Here is a 22706-nt window from a genome sequence, read left to right as displayed (position 1 = left end):
TAACAAAAAGTAGAAAATATCATTTTTTTTCAAAATTTGCGGTCTTTTTACGTTTATATCGCAAAAAATAAAAATCGCAGAGGCAATCAAATACCATCAAAAGAAAGCTCTATTTGTGGGAAGAAAAGGACGCAAATTTTGTTTGGGTACAACATTGCATGACCGCGCAATTACCAGTTAAAGCAGCGCAGTGCCAAAGTGTAAAAAGACCTCTGGTCATTTAACAGCAAAATGGTCCGGTCTGAAAGTGGTTAAGAAAAAATAAAAGTCCCCAAAAAATGTTCCTCGTTGTAAATCTATCAACAATCATAATGCTTGCTGATCGACCTGATTCTGTTGGTATGCATAGTCCAATGACAGCTCTCCAGGGTACCATCAGCTAAAAAAAGGAAGGAGAGGGGATAGTGGTGATCTATTTGGGCAGAGATGGTACTGCTGCTCATGGGCGTCCGCAGAACTTTTTCCAAGGGGGGGCATCATTTCAAGGCCACTCATGCTCCGCCCCTTTTCGACAATCTCATGAAAATCTTTACACTGGTAATACATATGTGTTATATAACAGATAATTCATCTTCACTTTGTATTGGAAGTGACTCTGGCGGCTGTGTTCCATGCCCATATAGCCTAGAGAATGTACATCTTTTTACATTGCAATACATCTGTTGTGGCCATATTTTGATCTCATACTGTCACTGTATAGGCTGTTTTCATCAAGATAAAAATATGGCCACAACAGATGTATTGCAATGTAAAAAGATGTACATTCTCTAGGCTATATGGGCCTGGTACGCAGCCACCTGAGTAACCTTGCGGACGCCCATGCTTTCAAAAACCAGCCCTGGAAAAAATTTCATACCAGCCTCACAGCATTATTATACCAGCCCAACAGCATAACGTCATTATTTTCTTGTTCATGAAAGGGAAAAACCATACATTTTAAAGAACATTTGATGAAGAGAGTATTAGATATAGATATGAAATCACATAGGGCTTTATATATATATATATATATATATATATATATATATATATATATATATTCAAATTCCAGTTAATAGTGGTAAGTGATCAATCATCAAGGGGGACCCCAGAAACTCTGAACGTGGGGGGGGGAACCACCTTCTGCAGAAAGAATACTCTAAGGTAAGGGGGGTGGGTTACTAATATAAGGAGGAAACCCTTTATGTCAGTGCCCCTTACATTATCGTATTCACTCCCCCCTTACATCAGTGACCCCCGACTGGCCTGGCGGTGCTTTCACTGACCTCCTCTCAGGTGCACTGTGCAGGGCTCAGTCAGTCGGCTCCAGCTTGGAGGTTTTATCCTATAGTCTCCTATCCACAGTCCACACAAGTCTGACTTCTCCCATGACCCCCATCCCGGCGGTTCTCCCACTTTTGACTCCTCTCCAGACTCCCTCAGAGACTTCAGACATGCTACAGGAGATGGACAGAGACTGCAGACTTGATGCAAGAGCTCAATGCAGCCTCACCAGTGCCCATAAAATTCAGCCTCACTGTGCCCACCAAATGCAGCCTCACTGTGCCCATCAAATGCAGCCTCACTGTGCCCATCAAATGCAGCCTCACTGTGCCCACCAAATGCAGCCTCACTGTGCCCACCAAATGCAGCCTCACTGTGTCCATCAAATGCAGCCTCACCGTGTCTATAAAATGCAGCTTTACTGTGCCGTGAATGCAGTCTCACTGTGCACATCATTGCAGCCCCTCCTGTGCCCCATGTCCCAGTCTGCAGTCCCTGTCTGTGGGAAGGTGTGTTGTTTATGCTCGGTACAGTACCTTGCATGCCAGCAGGATATCCATGACGGCCAGCAGCAGGCAGGGTCTGTTCTCGTTTTGGATGGGGACGGTGCTCCTTCCAGAGGATCTGTCTGCTGTGAGATGGAGTGGTCCCTGGCCACCTGCACCTTCAGCCGTCCTCATTTTCTGGCCCCAGTCTGCCTGCCCTCTGGTCCTGGGGAAGTGGAGTGAAGTGGAGAGCACTGAGTGGGAGTTGGAGAGAAGGGGGAGCAAAGAGTTGGAGAGAAGGGGGAGCAAAGAGTACTGGCGGGGTTGGAGAACACATGGGTGGGGGCAAAGAGTGAGGGGGAGTGGAGATCACAGGGGTGGGGAGCGGAGAGCGCTTGGGGGGGCCAACAAGAACAGGGGTAGAGAGCACGGTAGGCTGAGAGCACTGGGGGGGCTAAGAGTGTGGGGTGGTGAAGAGCACTGGGGGGGGGGGAACAAAGAGCAGGGGTGAGTGGAGAGCAATGGGGGGGAGCTTGAGAGCACCAGTGGGGGCCAGAAAGAACAGGGGTGGAAAGCACAGGGGACTGGAGAGCACTATGGGGGGTGGAGAGCACATGGGTGGGCGCAAAATGCAGGGGGAGAGGAGAGTACAGGGGTGGGGAGTGGAGGGTGCTAAGGGGGAGCCAAAAAGGACGGGGGACTGGAGAGCACGGAGGGTAGAGAGCACTAGGGGGGGGCTGGAGAGCACCAGGGGGGCAGATAGAACAGGGGTGGGGAGTAAGGAGGGCTGGAGAGCACTGGGGTGGGGGCTAGAGAGTGATGGAGAGAGCTGAAGAGCACTGGGGGGGGGGGGAAAGAACAGGGGGGGAGCATTGGGGGGAGGGGAGAGCACTGGAGGGGAAAGAACAGGGGGAGAGAGGAGAGCACTGGGGGAGAGCACTGGGGGGAGTGGAGGGCACGGGGGGGGGGGAGAGCACTGGGGGGAGTGGAGGGCACGGGGGGGGAGAGCACTGGGGGGAACAGGGGCGGAGAGCACTGGGGATGGTGGCTAGAGAAGGATGGGGAGAGCTGGAGAGCAGCAAGAACAGGGGAGGAGAAAACTGGGGGGGGGGGGGGCAGGAGAGTGTGGTGGTGGTGGAGGAGAGCACTGTGGGGGGGGGGGGGGCAGGAGAGTGTGGTGGTGGAGGAGAGCACTGTGGGGGGGGGGGGGGGGGCAGGAAAGTGTGGTGGTGGAGGAGAGCACTGGAGGGGGTGGCAGGAGAGTGTGGTGGTGATGGAGACCACTGGGGGGGGGCAGGAGAGTGTGGCGGTGGAGAAGAGCACTGGGGGGAGGCAGGAGAGTGTGGTGGTGGAGGAGAGCACTGGAGGGGGTGGCAGGAGAGTGTGGTGGTGGAGGAGAGCACTGGAGGGGGTGGCAGGAGAGTGTGGTGGTGGAGGAGAGCACTGGAGGGGGTGGCAGGAGAGTGTGGTGGTGGAGGAGAGCACTGGAGGGGGTGGCAGGAGAGTGTGGTGGTGGAGGAGACCACTGGGGGGGGGGAGGAGAGTGCGGTGGTGGAGGAGAGCACTGGGGGGGCAGGAGAGTGCAGTGGTGGAAGAGAAGAGCACTGGGGGGGGGGGGCAGGAGAGTGCGGTGGTGGAAGAGAGCACAGTGGTGGAAGAGAGCATGGGGGCAGGAGAGTGCGGTGGTGGAGGAGAGCACTGGGGGGGGCAGGAGAGTGCGGTGGTGGAGGAGAGCACTGGGGGGGGCAGGAGAGTGTGGTGGTGGAGGAGAGCACTGGGGGGGCAGGAGAGTGCGGTGGTGGAGGAGAGCACTGGGGGGGCAGGAGAGTGCGGTGGTGGAAGAGAAGAGCACTGGGGGGGGGCAGGAGAGTGCGGTGGTGGAGGAGAGCACAGTGGTGGAAGAGAGCATGGGGGCAGGAGAGTGCGGTGGTGGAGGAGAGCACTGGGGGGGCAGGAGAGTGCGGTGGTGGAGGAGAGCACTGGGGGTGGCAGGAGAGTGCGGTGGTGGAGGAGAGCACTGGGGGGGCAGGAGAGTGCGGTGGTGGAGGAGAGCACTGGGGGGGCAGGAGAGTGCGGTGGTGGAAGAGAAGAGCACTGGGGGGGGGGCAGGAGAGTGCGGTGGTGGAGGAGAGCATGGGGGGGCAGGAGAGTGCAGTGGTGGAGGAGAGCACTGGGGGGGCAGGAGAGTGCGGTGGTGGAAGAGAAGAGCACTGGGGGGGGGCAGGAGAGTGCGGTGGTGGAGGAGAGCACTGGGGGGGCAGGAGAGTGCGGTGGTGGAAGAGAGCACTGGGGGGGGCAGGAGAGTGTGGTGGTGGAGAGCACGGGGGGCAGGAGAGTGCGGTGGTGGAGGAGAGCACTGGGGGGGGGCAGGAGAGTGTGGTGGAGGAGAGCACGGGGGGCAGGAGAGTGCAGTGGTGGAGGAGAGCACTGGGGGGGTCAGGAGAGTGCGGTGGTGGAGGAGAGCACTGGGGGGGGCAGGAGAGTGCGGTGGTGGAAGAGAAGAGCACTGGGGGGGGCAGGAGAGTGCGGTGGTGGAGGAGAGCACTGGGGGGGCAGGAGAGTGCGGTGGTGGAAGAGAGCACTGGGGGGGGGGCAGGAGAGTGTGGTGGTGGAGGAGAGCACGGGGGGCAGGAGAGTGCGGTGGTGGAGGAGAGCACTGGGGGGGGCAGGAGAGTGCAGTGGTGGAGGAGAGCACTGGGGGGGTCAGGAGAGTGCGGTGGTGGAGGAGAGCACTGGGGGGGCAGGAGAGTGCGGTGATGGAAGAGAAGAGCACTGGGGGGGGCAGGAGAGTGCGGTGGTGGAGGAGAGCACTGGGGGGGGCAGGAGAGTGCGGTGGTGGAGGAGAGCACTGGGGGGGCAGGAGAGTGCGGTGGTGGAAGAGAAGAGCACTGGGGGGGGGGCAGGAGAGTGCGGTGGTGGAAGAGAGCACGGGGGGCAGGAGAGTGTGGTGGTGGAGGAGAGCACGGGGGGCAGGAGAGTGCGGTGGTGGAGGAGAGGAGCACTGGGGGGGGCAGGAGAGTGAGGTGGTGGAGGAGAGGAGCACTGGGGGGGGCAGGAGAGTGAGGTGGTGGAGGAGAGGAGCACTGGGGGGGGGGGGCAGGAGAGTGAGGTGGTGGAGGAGAGGAGGACTGGGGGGGCAGGAGAGTGCGGTGGTGGAGGAGAGGAGCACTGGGGGGGCAGGAGAGTGCGGTGGTGGAGGAGAGGAGCACTGGGGGGATCAGGAGAGTGCGGTGGTGGAAGAGAAGAGCGGGGGGGGGCAGGAGAGTGCGGTGGTGGAAGAGAGCACGGGGGGGCAGGAGAGTGTGGTGGTGGAGGAGAGCACGGGGGGGCAGGAGAGTGTGGTGGTGGAGGAGAGCACGGGGGGGGGCAGGAGAGTGTGGTGGTGGAGGAGAGCACGGGGGGGGCAGGAGAGTGTGGTGGTGGAGGAGAGCACGGGGGGGGCAGGAGAGTGTGGTGGTGGAGGAGAGCACGGGGGCAGGAGAGTGCGGTGGTGGAGGAGAGCACGGGGGGCAGGAGAGTGCGGTGGTGGAGGAGAGCACGGGGGCAGGAGAGTGCGGTGGTGGAGGAGAGGAGCACTGGGGGGGGCAGGAGAGTGCGGTGGTGGAGGAGAGGAGCACTGGGGGGGGGGGGGGCAGGAGAGTGCAGTGGTGGAAGAGAGCACTGGGGGGGGGGGGGGTCAGGAGAGTGTGGTGGTGGAAGAGAGCACTGGGGGGGGGGCAGGAGAGTGAGGTGGTGGAGGAGAGGAGCACTGGGGGGGGCAGGAGAGTGCGGTGGTGGAGGAGAGGAGGACTGGGGGGGCAGGAGAGTGCGGTGGTGGAGGAGAGGAGCACTGGGGGGATCAGGAGAGTGCGGTGGTGGAAGAGAAGAGCGGGGGGGGGCAGGAGAGTGCGGTGGTGGAGGAGAGGAGCACTGGGGGGGGGGGCAGGAGAGTGCAGTGGTGGAAGAGAGCACTGGGGGGGGGGGGTCAGGAGAGTGTGGTGTTGGAAGAGAGCACTGGGGGGGGGGGGGTCAGGAGAGTGTGGTGGTGGAGGAGAGCACGGGGGTCAGGAGAGTGCGGTGGTGGAAGAGAAGAGCAGGGGGGGGGCAGGAGAGTGCGGTGGTGGAGGAGAGCACTGGGGGGGGGGGGGGGTCAGGAGAGTGTGGTGGTGGAGGAGAGCACGGGGGTCAGGAGAGTGCGGTGGTGGAAGAGAAGAGCAGGGGGGGGGGCAGGAGAGTGCGGTGGTGGAGGAGAGCACGGGGGTCAGGAGAGTGCGGTGGTGGAAGAGAAGAGCAGGGGGGGGGCAGGAGAGTGCGGTGGTGGAGGAGAGGAGCACTGGGGGGGGGGGGGGCAGGAGAGTGCAGTGGTGGAAGAGAGCACTGGGGGGGGGGGGTCAGGAGAGTGTGGTGGTGGAAGAGAGCACTAGGGGTCAGGAGAGTGTGGTGGTGGAGGAGAGCACGGGGGTCAGGAGAGTGCGGTGGTGGAAGAGAAGAGCAGGGGGGGGGGGTCAGGAGAGTGCGGTGGTGGAAGAGAAGAGCAGGGGGGGGGCAGGAGAGTGCGGTGGTGGAGGAGAGCACGGGGGTCAGGAGAGTGCGGTGGTGGAAGAGAAGAGCAGGGGGGGGGGGCAGGAGAGTGCGGTGGTGGAGGAGAGCACTGGGGGGGGGGTCAGGAGAGTGCGGTGGTGGAGGAGAGCACGGGGGTCAGGAGAGTGCGGTGGTGGAAGAGAAGAGCAGGGGGGGGGCAGGAGAGTGCGGTGGTGGAGGAGAGCACTGGGGGGGGGGGGTCAGGAGAGTGCGGTGGTGGAGGAGAGCACTGGGGGGGGGGGTCAGGAGAGTGCGGTGGTGGAGGAGAGCACGGGGGTCAGGAGAGTGCGGTGGTGGAGGAGAGCACTGGGGGGGGGGGGGTCAGGAGAGTGCGGTGGTGGAGGAGAGCACGGGGGTCAGGAGAGTGCGGTGGTGGAGGAGAGCACTGGGGGGGGGGTCAGGAGAGTGCGGTGGTGGAGGAGAGCACGGGGGTCAGGAGAGTGCGGTGGTGGAAGAGAAGAGCAGGGGGGGGGGGGGCAGGAGAGTGCGGTGGTGGAGGAGAGCACTGGGGGGGGGGGGGTCAGGAGAGTGTGGTGGTGGAGGAGAGCACGGGGGTCAGGAGAGTGCGGTGGTGGAAGAGAAGAGCAGGGGGGGGGCAGGAGAGTGCGGTGGTGGAGGAGAGCACTGCAGCCCCCCTCCCCCCCTCGATCCTCCTATCCAGGCACTGTAGCACGGATCATGGGCATCTACTCCTGTGTATCACAGCGCTGGATGGCTGTGTTCGGCGGCCGCTCTGTAACACAGTCCCGCCCCCCCCCCAGACCGGCTCATGTGATAGGCGGAGCGTTGATTCTCTCTACTATCACACGAGATGGTCTGGGGGGGGGCGGGACTGTGTTACAGAGCGGCCGCCGAACCCAGCCATCCAGCGCTGTGATACACAGGAGAGAGCGGACTCAGAAAAAAAAATAATGCAGCATGGCAGCGGCGGCGGCAGTGGCAACACCTTGGGGATTCCAGGGGGGGGCACTTGACCCCCCTTGCCCCCTGCTGCGGACGCCCATGTGCTGCTATACCCACCCCTGTAAACATGTGGCCAGGGATTCCCAGTGACGTCAGCAGTTCCTAGGGATGCAGCGAGTGCAAGCACCCCCTGCTGCCTTAGCATTCAGTGACAGCGGGATGGTTTTATATATAGAAGTAGTAGAAATATTGCTTCTATACATGATGTTCTGCTTCTGCCCAACAGGGGGCTAAATGAGCTAAACTATTAGCTCATACCTAGTGGTCAGTGTTATCCAACCCATTTCCTGTGAGCCCAGGTCTTCCTGGATCACCCTAGCCTGTGACTGCTCAGTGAAAGGAAAAGTAGCACAGTGATAAGAATGTGTCTCGGTCACTCTGCTTTGTCCTCCTATCAGTATGCTTTTTGTGCACAAACTTATTGGCTCCTTTTACTACGTCTTCCTTTTATATTCTAGCCCTGCTGTGCAAGGACTGCTAAAGACTAATACTAGATCAAATTCAGATAATACACTGTTTGTATTAAAAAATGCATTTAACCACTTACATACAACACTGTACCCAAATGAAATTTTTATCATTTTTTTCCCACAAATAGAGCTTTCTTTTGGTGGTATTTAGTTACAGCTCGGAGTTTTATTTTTTGCTAAACAAACAAAAAAAGATGCAAAAAAAAAAAAAAAAAAATCATGTTTTAATAGTTTGTTATAAAATTTTGCAAACGGGTCATTTTTCTCCTTCATTGAAGTGCGCTGATTAGGCGGCACTGATAGGCTGCATTGGTGGGCACTGATGGGCTGCATTGGTGGGCACTGATGGGCTGCATTGGTGGGCACTGATGGGCTGCATTGGTGGGCACTGATAGGCATAGTTAAGGCGGCACTAATAGGCACAGATAAGGCGGCACCGATGGGCACAGATAAGGCGGCACTGATGGGCAAAGATGGGCACAGATAAGATGGCACGGATGGGTGGCACGGATAAGTGGCACGGATGGGTGGCACGGATGGGCACTGATAGGTACCACAGATAGATGGGACTGATGAGCACTGATAGGTGGCACTGATAGGTGGCTCTGATAGGTGGCACTGCTGGGCACTGATGGGCGGCACTGCTGGGCACTGATGGGCGGCACTGCTGGGCACTGATGGGCGGCACTGGGGTGCAGCACCTTTGAGGCAGATTTTGGGTGGCACTGTGGGTGGCACTGCTGGGTGGCACTGTGGGTGGCACTGTGGGCACTGCTGGGTGGCACTGTGGGCACTGCTGGGTGGCACTGTGGGCACTATGGGCACTGCTGGGTGGCACTGACAGGGGGGCACTTACTTTATTTCAGGATGGCACTGCGGGTGGCAGGTGGGCACTGGCAGGGGGCAGGTGTCCGCTTGAATTGCTGGCCGTGATCGGGACTGATGTCCCGAACACGGCCGCCGGCGATCGGCTTTTTTTTTTTCTCCTCGCGCTGTCAGCGCGAGGAGGAATACTAGCCAATTACCGGCTCCGTTTTATCACATGATCAGCTGTCATTGGCTGACAGCTGATCACGTGATAAGGGGTCGGGATCGACCCCTTACACGGATCGGTGATCAGGTGAGTCTCACGGACTCGCCGATCACAGAGCGCGCCACGCGCGCCCCTCAGGGGGCGCGCAGGCCGCTCGTAACCGGGACGACGTCAATAGACGTAGTCCCGGCAATCTAGGTCCGCGCTAATGCCGTCATTCGGCAATAGCGCGGATCCCAAGTGGTTAATAACATTAATTATATATATTATTGTACAGATTACAGAGCTGCAATTATTTGTCTTTTTTATCTGCCTTGAGTTCAGCTTCAATAAATTGTAGTAGCAAGAGATTAAAATTGCTAATATATAGTTAAACATTAGCTTAGCCCTTATTGTTTTCAACACACTGGATTTCACAAAGCAAGACTCATCTGTTGAATCATGTACACAAGTAATGTAATAATTTAATAATAAAAAAACCTTCAGTACTCATAAGATATGGGTATTCCCCTTCAAAAGAGTCGAGGAAGTAAAAAAGAATAGATGTAATGTTTAAGAAATCAGCGTTATATGCATATGACAATTTACTGAGACTTTATGAAAGACAAAATAACAAAAATAATCAGTTGTTTTTTAGTAGGTAAAATTTGCCTATCATATTATTGTTGTCCGTAACTCCATAACTACTTCAATACCGGGTACTTAAGCCCCCCTCCTGCTCAGGCCATTTTTCAGCTTTCAGTGCTGTCACACTTTGAATGACAATTGCGCGGTCATGCTACACTGTAACCATGTGAATTTTTTATCATTTTCTTCACACAAATAGAGCTTTTTTTGGGTGGTATTTAATCACTTCTGGGTTTTTCACTTTTTCCTAAAAAAAAAAAGGCAGAAAATTTTGAAAAAAATAAAAGTTTTTCTTAGTTTCTGTCAGTAAATTTTGTAAATAAGTAATTTTTCTCCTTCACTGATGGGCACTGATGAGGTGGCACTTATGGACACTGATGAGGCAGCACTTATGGGCACTGATAGGTGGCACTGGTGGGCACAGATAGGTGGCACTGGTGGGCACAGATAGGCGGCACTGATGGGCATTGATGGGTGGTATTGATGGGCAGCAGTGATAGGTATTGATGGCAGCAGTGGTGGGCAGCATTGATAGCCAGCACTGACTGGCATCACTAATGAGTACTGATTGCTGGCACTGGTGGGCACTCACTGCTGGCACTGGTGGGCACACTGCTGGCACTGGTGGGCACTCACTTCTGGCACTGTGGGTGCTTTATTGTAATCAGGGCACTGATTATCAGTGCCCTGATTACATGCCTAGATGTCCTCTCCGAGGAGATGCCGCTGATCGGCTCACCTCTCTACGCACCTTGCTCACCTCTCTCCTTGCCTCACACTGTCAGTGTGAGGCAAGGAGTGCCGATTACTGGCATCTCCGTGTTTATATGTGACTGGCTGTGATTGGACATAGCCTATCACATGGTTAAAAAAGCCGTGGGCAGAGATCTGGGTCGCAGGTGTCCCCCGGGGGGGGGGCGTGTGAGAGCCATCATATGATGTCCACCCAGAATGAGAACCACACCACCCCACCATCTTTTGACGGTGGGCGGGCAGCAAGTGGTTAAAGTGACACTAAGCCTAGGTTCACATTGAAGCAATTTGTCATGCGATTTTAGAGATCAAATTGCATGACAAGTCGCAGCCTATTGGAGGCAATGGCACTGTTCCAATCGGAGCGACACCGATTTTGCGGCGCCACACCAATTCACAAAAGTTGTTCCTGTACTACTTTTGCCAATTTGCATGAAGTCACACAGATGTCTATATCAAGTAGCACCTGAAATTGCGCTGGCCTTGCAAAAAGTAGCATCAATGTAAACATACTATATATATATATATATTAGTATCTCACAAAAGTGAGTACACCCTTCACGTTTTTATAAATATTTTTATTATATTTTTTCATGTGACAACACTGAAGAAATGACACTTCGCTACAATGTAAAGTAGTGAGTGTACAGCTTGTATAACAGTGTAAATTTGCTGTCTCCTCAAAATAACTCAATACCCAGCCATTAATGTCCAAACCGCTGGCAACAAATGTGAGTACACCCCTAAGTCCAAATTGGGCCCAATTAGGCATTTTTCCTCCCCAGTGTCATGTGTCTCATTAGTGTTACAAGGTCTCAGGTGTGAATGGGGAGCAGGTGTGTTAAATTTGGTGTTACCGCTCTCACTCTCTCACACTGGTCACTGGAAGTTCAACATGGCACCTCATGGCATAGAACTCTCTGAAAAAAAGAATTGTTGCTCTACATAAAGATGGCTTAGGCTATAAGAAAATTGCCAAGACCCTGAAACTGAGCTGCAGTATGGTGGCCAAAACCATACAGCGGTTCAAAAGGACAGGTTATGCTCAGAACAGGCCTCGCCATGGTCGGCCAAAGAAGTTGAATGCACGTGCTCAGTGTCATATCCAGACGTTGTCTTTGGGAAATAGATGTATGAGTGCTGCCATCATTGCTGCAGAGGTTGAAGGGGTGGTGGGGGGGGGGGGTCAGCCTGTCAGTGCTCAGACCATACGTCACACACTGCATCAAATTGGTCTGCATGGCTGTTGTCCCAGAAGGAAGCCTCTTCTAAAGATGATGCACAAGAAAGCCCACAAACAGTTTGCTGAAGAGAAGCAGATTAAGGACATGGATTACAGGAACCATGTCCTGTGGTCTGATGAGACCAAGTTAAACTTATTTGGTTCAGAAGGTGACTAGCGTGTGTGGCAGCAACCAGGTGAGAAGTACAAAGGCAAGTGTGTCTTGCCTACAGTCAAGCATGGTGGTGGGAGTGTCATGGTCTGGGGCTGCATGAGTGCTGCCGACACTGGGGAGCTACAGTTCATTGAGGGAACCATGAATGCCAACATGTACTGTGACATACTGAAGCAGAACATGATCCCCTCCCTTTGGAGACTGGGCCGCAGGGCAGTATTCCAACATCACAATGACCCCAAACACAACTGCCTTGCTAGGGAAGCTGAGGTTAAAGGTGATGGACTGGCCAAGCATGCCTCCAGACCTAAACCCTATTGAGCATCTGTGGGAAATCCTCAAATGGAAGGTGGAGGAGCACAAGGTCTCTAACATCCACCAGCTCGTCATGAAGGAGTGGAAGAGGACTCCAGTGGCAACCTGTGAAGCTCTGGTGAACTTCATGCCCAAGAGGGTTAAGGTAGTGCTGGAAAATAATGGGACCACACAAAATATTGACACTTTGGATCCAATTTGGACATTTTGAATTAGGGGTGTACTCACTTTTGTTGCCAGCGGTTTAGACATTAATGGCTGGGTATTGAGTTATTTTGAGGGGACAGCAAATTGACACTGTTATACAAGCTACATTGTAGCAAAGTGTCACTTCAGTGTTGTCACATAGATATAGATAAAGATATAAAGATATAATAAAACTATATAGTAAAAACTATAGTATGCTTCGTGCACTATAATTCTCATACTCTGCAGTGCCTAGTCCATTCCAATAGCGAGCAAGAGACCTACATTCCTACATAAAATGGGACCGTGGAGAATGCAAAAATTAATACTGCCTTAGCCAAACTATTGTGTTGCCACTGAGGGATTATACCTCCACTAGCGAGTTCTTCTCCTCCTTTTTCTTCCACTCCCCACCACTTCCTCTCATATTGTAAGAAAGTTCCAGTGCAACCTCCTGACCAGTCACCGGCCCTAATCAGATGTTCTTGTTTTTCTGTTTCCACCAGACCCCTGCAGCCCTCCCACCTCTGAGCCCTCTAACAGCCTGCTCCTGAACTCCCAATAACCTACTCCTAAGCCCACAAAAGCCTGCTCCTAAATTCTCTAACAGCCTGCTCCTGAGCCCCCAACAGCCTGCTCCTGAGCCCCACAAAGGTTTGCTCCTGAGCCTTCTAAAAGCCTCCTCCTGAGCCCTTACAGCAGGGTTTCTCAACCAGGGTTCCTCCAGTGGTTGCTAGGGGTTCCTCAAGCAATGAGCAATTTCTGCCTATCAGATAAGTTCCCACTGACACCATTGATCTTTTTCGCTATCTTTAAGGAGGTAATTCTTCCCAAACACCACAAGTGTAAGGAGCATTCTTCCCACTGAGCATCGCACTAATGTACCATTAGTTGTGGATATAGTAATTTTCAGCAGGGGTTCCCTGAGAGCAGAATGTAATTTCAAGGGTTCCTCTGTATTGAAAAAGTTGAGAAACACTGCCTTACAGCCTTCTGCTGAACTCTCAATAGCCTCCCCCTGAGTCCTTTAACAGCCTCCCCCTGAGCCCGCTATCAGCCTCCTTCTGAGCCTTCTAACAGCCTGCTCCTAAGTCCCAGAACAGCCTGTTCCTAAGTCCCAGAACAGCCTGCTCCTAAGTCCCAGAACAGCCTGCTCCTAAGTCCCAGAACAGCCTGCTCCTAAGTCCCAGAACAGCCTGCTCCTAAGTCCCAGAACAGCCTGCTCCTAAGCCCCAGAACAGCCTGCTCCTAAGTCCCAGAACAGCCTGCTCCTAAGTCCCAGAACAGCCTGCTCCTAAGTCCCAGAACAGCCTGCTCCTAAGTCCCAGAACAGCCTGCTCCTAAGTCCCAGAACAGCCTGCTCCTAAGCCCCAGAACAGCCTGCTCCTAAGTCCCAGAACAGCCTGCTCCTAAGTCCCAGAACAGCCTGCTCCTAAGTCCCAGAACAGCCTGCTCCTAAGCCCCAGAACAGCCTGCTCCTAAGTCCCAGAACAGCCTGCTCCTAAGTCCCAGAACAGCCTGCTCCTAAGTCCCAGAACAGCCTGCTCCTGAGCTCAACCATTTCTGTTCTGGAAAGTGTGGCTGCTCCATACAGTCATGTTACAGAGCCTAGAAGCTGTTAGATTTAGGGATCACCTCTCCTCCATACACAACTCCCTCTTCCCCTATTGATATTTCTACCAGCCAGTCTGGATGATTTAAAGGAGCTCTCTCTCCCCACACAGAACTTGCCCCACTTCCTGCTCACATAGCTGGAGATACAACCCACAGGGATGGCAGACTGTAAACAGCTTCTCTGCTGCTACAGCTGTTTCCTTCCCAGCCTGCATATTGAGCTCTGAAGGGTTACACAGTATAGTCGGGGCTCAGAGGACAGGCAGGCTGAGGAGGACAAGTCTTAAAGAGGAAGTAAACCCTTCCAAACAACTTGGACCTATAGGTAAGCCTAGATTAAGGCTTACCTGTAGGTCCAAGCAATATCTCCTAAACCTATATGGTTTAGGAGATATTTGCCCGAAAATGGGCACCGCTGTCTACGGCGCATGCGCCGGAGACAGCGGCGCGCAGGCGCACTAAATGCGGCAAATCCAAGAATGGATTTGCCAAATTTGTCGACTCCCGTGCGCATGCGCGGGAGTGACGTCATCGCGGCTTCGCCGTATGACAGCAACGGAGCTGCGAGGCGCGACTCCCGTGCGCATGCGCGGGAGTGACGTCATCGCGGTTGCGCCGCTGTCATTGGTCGGAGCTGCGAGACGCCACCAGCAAGATGGACGCGGCGGACTACAGGGATCAGCGGCGACTTCGCTGGCTCCTGTGTCAGGTAAGTGACACATAATGAGCTACTATGCGATGCATAGTAGTCCATTATGCTTTACCTTTGCAGGGAAAAAAAGAGGAAGTAAACCCATCAGGGTTTACTTCCTCTTTAAACAGCAGCAGAAAAGCTGTTAGGAACTCTGTCAGAATCTCTGCTGTGTGAGAAGGGAAAGGGGTGAGATTTGTGCAGCAAGGGAGTGTTTCTATCAATATTCAGGCTGGCTGGCAGCATTTCTGTGCTGCTGGTTAGTACAGCCCATCTTGCAGTAGACATGTGTAGAGTGAAATATTTTGTTTTGGAATTTCGTTTTTTTGTCCGAAAAATAAATTTATTTAGTTACTCCCAAAATTCGTTTTTATTTAGTTTTTCGTTCAAAAATTGCATTTGTCCGAAAATCCACATGAATTACGGTCGAATCTGTCTTTGAAGGCTTATGGTGTCTGTCGAATGTATAAAGAAGATTCGACGAAGCTGCTAAACTCTATATAGCATACTTCATGTGAACTTTAGAACCCTATTAAAGTCTATGGGACTCCAACGTTCAAAATCTAAAGTGCTAATTTTAAAGGCTAATATGCAAGTTACTGTCCTAAAAAGTGTTTGGGGACCCGGGTCCTGCCCCAGGGGACATGTATCAATGCAAAAAAAAGTTTAAAAAATGGCAAATTTTTCGGGAGCAGTGATTTTAATAATGATTAAAGTGAAACAATAAAAGTGTAATATTCCTTTAAATTTCGTACCTGGGGGTATCTATAGTATGCCTGTGAAGGGGCGCATGTTTCCCGTGCTTAGAACTGTCCCTGCACAAAGTGTCATTTCTGCAGGAAAAAAAGTCCTTTAAAATCACTCGTGGCTATAATGAATTGGCGGCTCCCGTAATACAGAGAACACTCATTCAAAGTCATTGATAAAAAAATAAATAAAGCGTGGGGGTTCCCCCAAATTCAATTACCAGGCCCTTCAGGTCTGGTATGGATATTAAGGGGAACTCCGCGTCAAATTAAAAAAATTTTTTTTACGTGGGGTCCCCCTAAAAATCCATACCAGGCCCTTTATCCGAGCACGCAACCTGGCAGGCCGCAGGAAAAGAGGGGGGAGTGAGAGAGCGCCCCCCCCCCCTCCTGAACCGTACCAGGCCACATGCCCTCAACATTGAGAGGATGCTTTGGGGCTCCTCCCAAAGTACCATATCCCCATGTTGATGGGGACAAGGGCCTCATCCCCACAACCCTGGCCGGTGGTTGTGGGGGTCTGCGGGCGGGGGGCTTATCAGAATCTGGAAGCCCCCTTTAACAAGGGGACCCCCAGATCCCGGCCCCCCGTTTGAAATGGTAAGGGGGTACAAAAGTACCCCTACCATTTCACAAAGAAAGTGTAAAAAATAGTTAAATAAGATAAACACACTTTTGAAAAAGTCCTTTATTAAAAATAAAAAAAAATAAAAAAAAGATTCCAGCGGTGGTAATCCACTCTTGCTATCCAGCGACGGATGATCATCTTTCTGGGGTCCAGCGATGGCTGATCAGATCCAGCGCAGCGATCCATCCATCTTCTGTCTCCACGGATTAGACACTGCGGGATCTCGGCGGCCTGACGTTCCTTATATGCGGAGGGTGGGGCCACCCGTCACCTGACCCCCGCCCCCCTCTGACGCAAATGAGGAAGCCGTGCTTCCCCAATGACGTATGGGTGACCCCGCCCCCCCTCTGATGTAACGCAGGTTTCCTTTACATCAGAGGGGAGCGGGGTCACACATACGTCATTGGGGAAGCCCGGCTTCTCCATTTGCGTCAGAGGGGGGCGGGGTCAGGTGATGGGTGGCACCGCCCTCCGCATACAAGAAACGTCAGGCCGCCGGGATCCCGCAGTGTCTCCTCCGTGGAGACAGAAGATGGATGGATTCGCTGCGCTGGATCAGATCAGCCATCGTTGGACCCCGGAGAGATGATCATCCTTCGCTGGATAGCAAGAGTGAATTACCACCACTGGAATGTTTTTTTATTTTTTTTATTTTTTTTAATAAAGGACTTTTTCAAAAGTGTGTTTGTCTTATTTAACTATTTTTTAAACTTTCTTTGTGAAATGGCAGGGGTACTTTTGTACCCCCTTACTATTTCAAAAAGGGGGGGCAGGATCTGGGGGTCCCCTTCTTAAAGGGGGCTTCCAGATTCTGATAAGCCTCCCGCCTGCAGACCCCCACAACCACCGGCCAGGGTTGTGGGGACAAGGCCCTTGTCCCCATCAACATGAGGACATGGTGCTTTGAGGGGACCCCAAAGCATCCTCCCAATGTTGAGGGCATGTGGCCTGGTACGGTTCAGGAGGGGGGGTGCTCTCTCCCCCCCCTTTTTCCTGCGGCCTGCCAGGTTGCATGCTCCATGCTCGGATAAAGGGTCTGGTATGGATTTTTAGGGGGACCCCCACGTAAAAAATTTTTTACATTTGACGCGGAGTTCCCCTTAATATCCAAACCAGACCTGAAGGGCTTTTTTAAAAAAAAAATTTTTATCAATGACTTTCAATGAGTGTTCTCTGTATTACGGGAGCTGACAATTCATTATAGCCACGAGTGATTTTAAAAGACTTTTTTTCCTGCAGAAATGACACTTTGTGAAGGGACAATTCTATGCACGGGAAACATGCACCCCTTCACAAGCATACTATAGACACCCCCCAGGTATGAATTTTAAAGGAATATTACACTTTTATTATTTCACTTTAATCATTATTAAAATCACTGCTCCCGAAAAAACTGCAGTTTTTAAAACTTTTTTTTGCATTGATACATGTCCCCTGGGGCAGGACCCAGGTCCCCAGACACTTTTTAGGACAGTAACTTGCATATTAGCCTTTAAAATTGGCACTTTAGAATTTTTTCTCTCTGTCGAATGTCGAATATTTTCTCTCTGTTGAATATTTTCTCTATATAATCTTGGACTAATAGAGGTAAGGTTAGGCACATTCGACCACAGGTTCAATAGACACAGATTGTTATCGTCAGAGTCACGTCGAATCTCCTATTCTATATCGAACTGTCGTAACAACGAAAATGAAAATAAAGCATTTATTCATGTCGGATCTTTCGTTTTTCGGATTCTGCACTTTCGTTATTGTTTGTCAAAACGAAAACGAAAATACCTGAAATTCGGACGAAAATGCATTCGGACGAAAACGAATGCACATGTCTATCTTGCAGTACACTTAACCTCCATCCTACAATGTCAGTGCTCCCTGCAACCTTCCTGCTTTCCCCCAACACCCCTGTGATGTCAGCCATTTCACCCCTTCCCCACTATCACCCAATATCCCACCTGAAATCTCAGGAGCCACTGATGTGGGGGATTCCTCCATCTACCTTGTGTGGCTGGCTGAAAAACAAAAAAAGTTAGTCATATTTAACCAGCTTTAAATACAGGTGCCCCCGCACTTCCAGGTCTTTAGAGACTAGAGCACCTGATGGTGGCACTGTGGTTCCTAAACCTGAAGGGTGTATCTTCAATAACTACCACTGGGTGTGTCCTAGAAGCCAGCAGGTTCCAGCAAATAAATTTCACATAATGCTGCCTACTGGGAGGGTATTTAGCTCTACCACAAGTGTCACAGTGGCTATACACTCTGTGCTGCTGGTCCTTGTACCAATCATCCTAACCCTGCTTCCTGTGTACCTCAACCTTGTCTTTCTGATCCTGCACCTTGGGCCTGTTTCCTGCATTCCTTGCTCACTTTACCAGTCATCCTGATCTTGCTCAATGTACCCGATTCCTGTGGACCTCATCACTGTCCTCATCACTGTCCTCCTGATGCTGCTGCCCATGTGCCTGATCTACTTTCTAAGCCTTATCCTTTTTATAACCGCTGTTCCCTGTTCCTCCCAACTGACCATGCCTCACCTGATTCCTCCTGCTTCTTGTATATGGCTCTGTTAGTCATTAGATAGATGTTTTCAGATCTTAGCCCCAACCCAAAAGAACAAATCTGCCAGGAAGCTGTCACTATACTTGGCCAGTCATCTGGGGCCAATGCATTTCTACGGAAGCAGCTGTATGTATGCACACCCCTTGTTTATGTATGGCTGCAAAGTGGGGTCACAAATGATTGGCCCACTACAGGTGACAGATTCATGGTGGGCTTGCTCATATGGGTTTGGACATGGATCCAAACACACCCAAGCTCATCCCTAGTTCTCTTGTATATAGCTCAATTAGTTCATAATTCGTTTTGTAGTTTACAGTTCATGTGTGTTTCATTGGTGTTGTACAGTATTTAGCTGCTTGTCGGCACTTGTGTGTGTTGTTAATAAATCTTGCTACTTCACCTAGTTCTGAGTCTGGTCCTCTTTGTATAGACTCATATATCTGGTCACACCTGCTCTGCAGGATATCAGCACAAGGTATTCTAACATAACGCAGAGGCCAGAAATCACCAGATTGGCTGCACAGGGCAACAGGGCAATGCAGAGTTGATTGCGTACACTTAATTTAGGCCATTTGCACATGGAAGTAAAAAGTTTTTTTACTGATTTCAAATTAGATGCATTGTTGTTTATGGAAAAATGCACACAGCTGAGTAAAGATCAGTAACACAAGAATGAGTATAGAGCTGTAAAACAAAACTAGAACATTTTACATTTGAGTGTAGTAATTTACGCATCTGTAAGCATGTTTATGCGAGTATAAATGATATATATTACAATACTGGCAATGAAGAAGAATTCTGCTCATCTATACGCACCTTTACGCGTCTATGTGCGTGTTTATGAGAGGTCTTTAGTGAACATTTTACTCAAGATCTGTCAACAATATCCTGAGCATAAACATCTGTATATTATTATGCCATAACTGGCCTTATTGGTTTTTTCAAGATTCGTCCAGGTGAGGTACTATATTGTGTTAGCATCAGAAAAAAACTGAATATTGCCACCAGGTATTGTAGGATTTGACTAGTGAGCAGCTGCTGGAATATATTTGGCTCAGACTTTTGATCAGGTCAACTTTTCATTTACTGATGTTCAGCTATGGATTCAAATCTGTTCATAGTACCATAGTAGGCAAGGTCGAATAAAGACAATAGTCCATCCAGTTCAACCTGCGTAGGTGCCAGTGTCTATTTGCCATATCCCTGTATGCTGTGTTCCTTAAGATGCACATCTAAGAGTCTCCTAAAACTATCAATACTCTCTGCAGCCACCACCAATTGTGGAAGAGAGTTCCACATCCCTATTGCCCTGACAGTAAAAATCCTCTTCGCAGTTTAAGGTTAAACTGCTTCTCTTCCAATTTCAATGTGTGGCCCTGTGTACTCTTACACTCCTTGTGACTGAATAGTTTTTACCTATGTTGGGATCGCCAGGGAGGTTTTTGTAAATCGCTATCATGTCCCCTCTCAAACGTCTTTTCTCCAGCGAGAATAAATGTTTGCAGTCTTTCCTCATAATTGAGGTCCTCCAGTCCCCTGTTGGACATGGCTTTCTCTGGTAATAAAAACCTCATATACACTGGACATTTAGCCTTGGTTTATTCGACTCTGGCATTTAGGTGCAAGCAAAAGGCACAGAAGCTCCATCCGGCCCCACTGCCAGGTGCCTGTTAATCCCTATGAGAGACTGAAAGCTGTTGCGAATGGATGGGGCTAGGCAGTGCACTGCGTGCTACTAATGTTTATGGCAGTATGTGCCTAGGGACAAATCCCATTACACAGGCAGTCTTCCCTGGACATATACTTTTCTAAGTTCAGTACATTTCAGTGCTACTCCAAAAAGGATAAACAAATGGCTCTTTACACTGTATGGTAATAACTAACCTAGTGAATAAAGCCCAATGATGACAATTTTTCACCTTCCAATGCAGTGTTGGTAACCTACCAGACATTTACTGACACGAAACACACAATTTACTGGCACGGCCAAGTTTTTACTGGCATTTCCAAAAGTTGCAAAATTACAGTTTTAAGTGCAAATTTCAGTATTTGGGCTACAAACAAATACAATATGCAATTAGAATGTGATTAAAGGTAGATATCAAAGCAAAACATATATTTCCCATTTTATTTTTGATTAAGCGTAAGTAAGTAGCTCAGAGACAAGAGGGCTCAGGAGGGCAAGAAATGGGCAGGCACATACTCAATAACTCTCACAGTGACACTGACAGCAGTGTGCAGCAGCACAGATGATGACACCTCACCGATATAACATGTCCCCTCCTGAGTCACAGTGACTCTCTCTCCATGCCAGGTGGTCCCTTCATTCCACTCCACTCCAAACAGCACTGACAGTCCTGCTCCTGGCTTGCCTTGCCCCCATCCTGGAGATCCACACACGAGGCTCCAGCCGCTCTGCTTCCTTGTGCCATGACATCACACAACACGCTCAGGCACCACATCTGTCAGACCCACCCCCTGCCCAAACACACTGTAGCAGTCACTCGAATGGTCTCGGCTAGCTCTGGACCGGAACTGCACATTTTTTATTGGCGATCATTTCCTGTCACTTGCATTTACTGGCAGGAGAAAAGTGCCAGTTTTTTACTGGCTCCCAGTAAAAATACTAATGGTTGGCAACATGAATTCAGTGTATCTAAGGTTGTGTCTTTGGTGTGGTTACTGGTGAATGATGAACCCTATTCTTTCAAACACTATTCGGCATATTCTTGAGGGGCCCTGTTGGACTGTACTAATTTGGTTAATTTTCTTGTTAGACGAGGAAATGTAATTTAGGTTTTGTTCTATTTTGAGCCTGATCTGACATGTCAGACACAATTTTCATCATTCCATCTACGTATCTAGATTTTGGTCTCCCTGAGATTCTCATGGTTGTTACCCATAGTTAGCACTGCTGTAAATCCAGATCGTACGATTTTCATTTAATCAGTACAGTTTTTGTCCGAAAATACAATGCAAATACACTACAACACATGACATCACTTTCAATTTTTTATTCTGCTGTACGAGAATTTTCGTTACTTTAGTAAACTCTTCAATTTATTTCACTTCTAGAGGAAAGTGATCAGACTGATTTGATAGACTGTATCGACGTGGAGGACTTTCTCCAGGTATGTGGCCAGTATTCCGAACCATTTTCCTCCTCGGCCCTCTATTCAAAAAAAAAAAATCTGATTGCTTTCCTCCTCCCAGCACCAAGCCCAATGTGGCAACCTTTCTTAAACTTGTATCCAGAGACATTGAGAAATTACCCATTCATTCCCATTGCAAAAAGAACTTGACATCGGGTGAACTATTAAACCATCAGATAAGGGTGGAAATATTGTGGTGATGGATAACCAACAATATGTGGTTATGTGCAAATTTTTTTTTAGACAAACCAGATTGGTATAGACCCATTTCATCTAGACTTGTGGACAGATTCAATACTCTTTTTTTATGAGTTTGTTGATAATGCTTTTGCGAATAGTATCATTCCAAAAAAGACTACATACGCATGGATTTCCCCAAGATCCCCACTCTCTACTCCCTCCCTAAGGCCCACAAAAGCCTCAGTAATCCACCTGGGAGACCCATTGTCGCTGGCAATGGGGCCCTGATGGAAAATCTGAGTTGCCTTATTAATGAACACTTGAGACCACACGTACTCTGCATCTGTTCATATATCAAAGACACCATACATTTTTTGAAAATTCTTGACAATTTGTGTATACCTACACATTCATACATTGACGTTGAGGCCTTATAGAGTTCCATCCCCACGATTTAGGCCTGGCTGCCATCATACATGTTCTCCCCCTCCTCCTCCCCACTAAGGTAAGCCACCGACAGGACTGCACGTTGCTCAGCTAGCTTACCTTAGGCTAGGCTGAACTCCATCCTCCACTGCAGACTGTCTCCACTCCTCCCCCTCCCAGCATCTTCTGGGAGGAACTTGGATAAGGAGCACTGGGAGGGTACAAGTAACTTCACTCAGTCAGATCATCGGAGACTCTCGATCTTGGCCAGCTCCGGCTGGGAATTGCACATGTGACATGTGCAGTCGAGCCGAGAGCATCACTGGCTGAAAGTGGATATTTTCACTGGCAGGCATTTCATTTTACAGACTTTTACGGGCCCCAAAAATATGTAAATTTTTTACGGGCTGCCCATAAAAACACGGGCGGTTGACAACACTGTTACAGACAAACCTCATTGTACCATGGAAGATCAAAATGAAATATCCATAGTGCTCTCTGTATAAACTCAGTAGATTTTATTTAAATCCAAAAGTAAAACTACTCACCTTTGAAACACTGTGATCCCAGTGGTATGAATGAAATTATTTGTTGCAAGCTGCAAGCATGTCTCACAGAGACTGAGTGGAAGGTGGTGGCTGCTGATGTGTTCAGGTCCTCC

The 22706-nt window shown here is 50.7% G+C and overlaps 1 protein-coding gene across 2 annotated transcripts in view; it reads right to left on the bottom strand.

The window, feature by feature from the left end:
- Positions 1-22706, bottom strand: part of RIPK2 (receptor interacting serine/threonine kinase 2) — an 88705-nt gene that overhangs the window by 48802 nt on the left and 17197 nt on the right. The gene's annotated exons all lie outside the window — the stretch shown is intronic.

Source organism: Lithobates pipiens, unplaced genomic scaffold, assembly GCF_037356315.1.
Source record: "Lithobates pipiens isolate NorthernLeopardFrog02 unplaced genomic scaffold, aLitPip1_a1.2 Scaffold_19, whole genome shotgun sequence".
Classification (NCBI taxonomy): domain Eukaryota; kingdom Metazoa; phylum Chordata; class Amphibia; order Anura; family Ranidae; genus Lithobates; species Lithobates pipiens.
The sequence above is the reverse complement of the archived record's forward strand: the minus strand, read 5'-3'. Positions and strand labels throughout refer to the sequence as shown.